The sequence below is a fragment of the Elephantulus edwardii genome, unplaced genomic scaffold (assembly GCF_000299155.1).
Source record: "Elephantulus edwardii isolate Elephantulus edwardi_28Jun2011 unplaced genomic scaffold, EleEdw1.0 scaffold00505, whole genome shotgun sequence".
Classification (NCBI taxonomy): Eukaryota; Metazoa; Chordata; class Mammalia; order Macroscelidea; family Macroscelididae; genus Elephantulus; species Elephantulus edwardii.
In genome coordinates this window covers 154,452-161,117 of record NW_006400255.1, presented here as the reverse complement: position 1 = coordinate 161,117, position 6,666 = coordinate 154,452, and the positions used below count along the sequence as shown (strand labels likewise).

The window sequence follows — 6,666 nt, the reverse complement described above, 5'->3', positions numbered from 1 at the left end:
TTCTGTTCAATATTTGGATTAAATGTTCTTGGTTATACATTCCTTAGCATTTCCAGTATTTTCTTACTAACTGCAGAGCATTTTATTTTCACAGCAATTAAACTGAAAGATTAAATCTCACTCTTTTCCTTACCACCTTCTAAGGTAGCAGAGGAATATAACACAAGGTTTTGTTAAAAACAAAACAAAACAAAAAACCAACCAGCTCAAAAGACTATTGGAAAAAATAGCTTAAGAATGAACACTTAATGGAGAATCAATAGACATTTATCAAGTTTCAAAAGTGGGCACAATAAGCCAGCACCTCTTATAAGAACTATCAGACTGTGTTGTGTGCTGAGTTGAAACCTACCTGATCCTCCAGTGGGTTTTCAGAGACAGGAAGTCACACAGGTGGAGATTGTCCATCCTTCTCCCATGAAGCAGCTGGTAGATTTGGACAGCAAGCCTTTGAGACTGCAGTGCAATTTCTTACCACTAGGCCATCATCTCTCCCTTCAAACCGTAGAAATCCATAACCCACAGTCTTTACAATCATGTGTGTAACCAAAATCATCCAGACATTGTGATGGAGTGATTTTCTCCTCAAAGTCTTTAAGCACAAGGCACAGGAGTGCAAATAATCAGATTCATTATTCTCCATGTACTATTTTAAAATAGGCAAAGGGGCAAGCATGCTGAACATTTTAGATGAGTGAGTTAAAACACTTGTTGCATTGGAAGATTTCTGATGAACCATTTCTAAAAAAAAAGTGAAAACATTAGAGTTCATATTCAGCTATAAATGATGCAGTATTTGAAAAGTGAGTGAGGGGAGATGTAGAATAAAACGAACAAACAAAAACATAAAAAGGACAGGTATATTGGTTCTATAGAGACTAACTGAAGCCTGAAGAATATGACCTCTGGTCACATAGCAAAACTGGAGCAAAATCTACCTCCATGGCTCACATTTCAGTCAAACAAAATAGACAGGTTTGTAAGCTGGCCAATACACCTTATAAGGCATTGGCTGGCTCATTAGAATACACAACTCAATATGGTCAAAAGAGCACCATTCCCCCCCCCCCCAATAGAAACATTAAAGGAAATGAAGATTAAACATGGATGAATTAATACACGATTTTTCTAGAATAGCTCAGTGTCCTCTGTGTGATGAATGCGACACTCCAAGTCTAGTCCTGTTGTAAACCTGCAGCCTGAACCAGATTCCACACCTACTTCCATGGGGTTTTCCTCCTCCTCCTTCTCCTCCTCTTCCTCCTTTCAATTTTGTGTGTAAACCTGAATTAGTTATGGTTCTCATTTGTTGGACCAAATACTAGATGCTGTTCCACAAGTGAATCTATTATAATCAAGTGTAATCATCATCCATAATGAAATATAATATAGTCTAACAAATCAATTGTGAAGGCAAAAAAAGTTAGAAATGGAAATAACCATTTGATCCAGCAAACCCACTATTGTCTATCCTAAAGCAATAAAAACTAAAATATGAACATATGTTTGAACACATTCACAATTATTGCAACATTATTTATCATAAAGAGATGGAAACAATCTAGGCATACATCAACAAATGAGTAGATAAAAAACTGTTACATATATACTATGAAACTATACAATATGTAACAGTAAAATAACAATGATAATTTTAAAAAATCACATAATACAAATGAAACATTATGTTGAGTTAAATAAGTCAGTCATAAGAAGACAAGTATTTTATAATTTCACTAATAGAAAAAGGAAAAGAAAAGTTTACACACAGAGAGAAACATTCTTAGATGGTAACTAGGGAGAGAAAGCAGGGAGAAGAGAACTTCTCTAACAGGGTAAAAATGAAAGCCACAGAATGGGAAAAAATATCTGGTAATGACTTGTCTGATAAGGGACCTGTATCTAGAATTTATAAAATACCCCAGCACCACAGCAAGTAAAGATAAACAACCTAATTGAAAAATGGGAACAGGACATGAACAGACACTTCACCACAGAAGACATTCAGATGGTAAAAAAACACAGGAAAAAAATGTTTAAAATTCCCAGCTCTAAGAGAGATGTAAATCAAAACAACTATGAGATATCATATCACCCCAGTAAGAAGAACAAAATTCAACAGAGCAGCAAACAACAAATGCTGGCTAGGTTGTGGAGAAATTGAAACTCTTATTCACTGTTGGTGGGAGTATAAAACGGTACAACCACTATGGAAGGCAGTACGGCGCTTTCTCAAAAAGTTGGAAATAGATATACTATTTGACCCAACAATTCCACTACTGAGAATATACCCTAAAGAAACCAGAATTGCCACCCAAGCAAACACATGCACACCCATGTTTATTACTGCTTTGTTCACAATAACAAAGAGATGGAAAAAATCCAAGCACCCATCAACAAAAGAATGAATAGAGAAACTATGGTATAGTCACAAAATGGAATACATTGCATCTCTATAATCTTTCATTAAAATAAATCTCAATTAAAAAAACCCAAAAGTAATACACTCTGCTTGTAAAAAATATCAAACATTACAAAACTATTTAACATAGCAAGTGAAAAATCTTCTATATTTTCAGCCCTCCAGGAGAAAAAGACGGTGCCAACAGATTTTTATAAAATATACCTATTTCCCCCTTATCTTAGTTCCTTATTTTTCAATGCAGCATAGTATTCCAAGTAAACTAAAACTGTTAACTATCTCAATCTCTGCACAATCCACACTGATGCTGCCAATTGGCCCAGTGGTGAGAATCTTTGTTTTCTTGATGTTGAGCTTCAATCCATATTGAAGCCTGCAGTCCTTGACCGTCTGCAGCAAGTGGTTTAGGTCTCCTCAGTTTCAGCAAGCAGGGTTGTGTCATCTGCATAACGCAGGTTGTTGATGACTCTTCCACCAATCCTGATTCCTCCTCGTCCAGCTCAGTGTCTCGGATGATCTGTTCTGCATACAGATTGAAAAGATATGGAGACAAAATACATCCCTGACGGACCCCCTTCTTGATTTTGAACCATGTAGTGTCTCATTGCTCTGTTCTGATGACTGCCTCTTGGTCCAAGGATAGGTTTCGCATTAGCACAATCAAATGTTCTGGGATTCCCATTCTTCTCAGAGTCAGCCATAGCTTGTTGTGATCCACACAGTTAAAAGCCTTTGCATAGTTAATGAAGCACAGATAGACATTCCTCTGGTACTCTCTGCTTTCTGCCAAAATCCATCTAACATTAGCTATAATAACCCTAATACCATGACCTCTTCTAAATTCAGCCTGCACATCTGGCAGTTCTCTGGTGACATATTGCTCCAAATGTTTTTGGATAATTTTCAGCAGAATCTTGTTTGCATGTGATATTAATGATATTGTTCAATAATTTCCACACTCTGTTGGGTCATCCTTCTTTGGAATGGGAACAAATATCAATCTCTTCCAGTCAGTTGGCCAGCTGGCTGTCCTCCAGCTTTCTTGGTACAACCAGGGATGTGTCTATCTCCATACCTTTTCAATCTTTATGCAGAGCAGATTATCTGGGAGGCTGGGCTCTATGAGGAGAAGTGCGGCATCAGGATTGGAGATAGTCTCATCAACAATCTGTGTTATGCAGATGACACAGCTCTGCTTGCTGAAACTGAGTAGGACCTGACGTGCTTGCTGTGGAAGGTCAGGGACTGCAGTCTTCCGTGTGGACTGAGGCTCAATATAAAGAAAACAAAGATTCTCACCACTGGTCTGATTGGCAGCATCATGATGGATGGTAAAGAGATTGATATTGCTCAGTTTCTGTTTGCCTGGCTCCACAGTCAACACTCTTGGCACCAGCAGCCAGGAAATTAAAGATGTATTGCGATGGGAAAGTCTACAGTTAGAGACCTCTCTAAAGTGCTGAAAAGAAACAATGTCAGTCTGGAGATACAGGCTATGGTCTTTGTAATCACTTGTTATGCATCAGACAATGACTAGGGATAATAGAAGGATGGCTTTGAGCTGTGGTGTTGGAGAAGAGTATTGAATATACCATGGACTGCTAGGAAAACAAACATGTTTGTCCTGGAGAGGGTGAAGCCATGTTGCTCCTTAGAGGCAAGGATTCTGAAGCTTCTTCTGACATACTTTGGACATGTTGCAAGGAGGGACCAGTCCTTGGGAGGGTGGAGGAGCTCAGGAGAGGAAGACCCTCAATGAGATGGTTTGATTTAGTGACTGGGATATTGGGGGTAGTGATATTGGCACAGGATAGGGCAGGATTTAGGGCTGTTGTACATATGGTTGTTATGAGTAGCAGGTGACTCGATGGCACATAACAACAACAACACGCCTACATTCATATCAGTATATGCTGTAAATATATCCATATATATAGCACAGCCAATAAGGGGCAACATTATATATAAACTTCTTAATCATAACCCATCACCCTGTCGGAATGATTTGCTTGTCCTGGAACCTTGGGACAATAGTTTTAGGGGACATCAAAGTCAACTGGAAGGGAGCTCTGGTGGCCAAGAAGCTGTACTGCAATCCAGAAGGCATGCAGTTTGAATTCACCAGATGTTCTGCTGGAGAAGGAGGGGTGATGTCCTCCTGTGCCTGTCGGATCCTATTAGATGGTACACAACAACAACAAAATAAATCTAAAGTATGTTATTTACCATGACTCTTAGCTTGTTGGGGATGGTAACCAGTACCCATTGTCTGCTCCTGTTGTTCTTACTTTCTAATCCATAGTCAGAATTTGTGAGTGCATCTCCACCCACATTGGTCAGGCTCATGTCCAGATTGGCAATGCCTGCTGGGAGCTCTACTGCATCCAGATGGCCAGATGCCAAATGACAAGACTATTGTTGGAGGACATGACTCCCTCAACACCTTCTTCAGTGAGCCTGGTGCTGTGAGTCATATGTCTAGGGCAGTGTTTGTAGACCTGGAACCCACAGTCATAGATGAAGTTCGCACTGGCACCTACTGCCAGCTTGTCCATCCTGACCAGCTCATCACAGGCAAGGAAGATGCTGTCAATAATTATGCCCATGGTCACTACACCATTGGCAAGGAGATCACTGACCTTGTCTTGGACAGAATTAGAAAACTGGCTGACCTGTGCACAGGTCTTGAGGGCTTCTTGGTTTTCCACAGGTTTGGTGGGGGAACCAGTTCTGGCTTAACATCTCTGTTGATGGAACGCCTATCTGTTGATTATGGCAAGAAGTCCAAACAGGAGTTCTTCATTTAACCAGCCTCCCAGGTTTCTACAGCTGTGGTGGAGACCTATAACTCCATTCTCACCACTCACATTATTCTGGAGCACTCAGATTGTGCTTTCATGGTAGACAATGAGGCCATCTATGACACTTGCTGCAGAAACCTTGATATTGAACGCCCAACCTACACTAACTGCTTTATTAGTCAGATTGTGTCCTTCATCACTGCTTCCCTCAGATTTAATGGTGCCCTGAATGTCAATCTGACAGAATTCCAGACCAACATGGTGCCATATACCCTCTGGCCACATATACCCTTGTTACCTTTGCTAAGAAAGCATACCATGAACAACTTTCTGTAGCAGAGATTATCAACACTTGGTTTAAGACCACCAACCAGATAGTGAAATGTGACCTTTGCTGTGGTTTATACATGGCTTGCTGCCTGTTGTACCGTGGTGATGTGGTTCCCAAAGATGTCGATGCTGCTATTGCCATCATTAAGACCAAAAGCAGCAACTAGTGTGTAGATTGATGTCCCATTGGCTTCAAGGTTGGTTTTAATTACCATCCTCCCATGTGGTACCTGGTGGAGACCTAGGCAAAATACAGTGATCTGTGTGCATGCTGAGCAACACCACAGCCATTGCTGAGGCCTGGGCTCGCCTGGACCACAAGTTTGATCTGATGTATGCCAAGCATGCCTTTGTTCACTGGTACATGGGTGAGTGGATGGAGGTAGGAAAGTTTTCTGAGGCCAATGAGGACATGGCTGGCTTTGAGAAGGATTATGAGGAGGTTGGTGTGGATTCTGTTGAAGGAGAGGGCAAGGAAAAAGGAGAAGAGTTCTAATTGCTTTCAGCCCTTCAGCATGTCACACTCAGAACTGACAAATCTTTCTGGTTAGATTGTCTCTATCAGTGAAACCCTGTCATATTTTTCATGTGTTCTGGTAAGATTTTTTTTCCATCATGTCTCAAAGTAAAAAAAAAAAAAGAGAGAAAAGAAATTTTTAAAAAGTCAACTGGAATACTATAGTCCACAAAGACAATGTTCTATCTCCTCTTTAGTAAGTAATGACTGGGTCTTAAAAGCTTGTAGGTAGTCATTTTGGGTGAAAATATTGGTCTTTCCTTGTTCAGAACAAAGAAGAGGGAATAAAAATAAAGGCGTACAGACACAATTAGTCCACAAAGCTAGTTGGACCACCCTAAAACCAAAAGAACTAGATGGGCCCAACTCCCACAGCCAGTCTTACTAAAAGAAGGTCCTGGACAGAGTGACCCCATCTGGGGCTACTGGTAGGCAGTAACAGCCCCTCTACCAAAGATCACATTTATTTTAAGTGGTGCTTTCACACAAGTACAGATATAGCAGGATTTTTTTTAATAAAATTTTTATTTTATACTAGTTTGCTCACAAAGTTTGTAAACATTGTTTTTCACACTGGATCTTTCCCATTTCCTTTA

At 40.1% G+C, this 6,666-nt stretch overlaps 1 pseudogene; it reads left to right on the top strand.

Moving 5' to 3' along the window:
- Positions 1–4,741: 4,741 nt before the first annotated feature.
- On the top strand, positions 4,742–6,049 carry LOC102848808 (annotated as a pseudogene).
- The last annotated feature ends 617 nt before the right edge of the window (positions 6,050–6,666 follow it).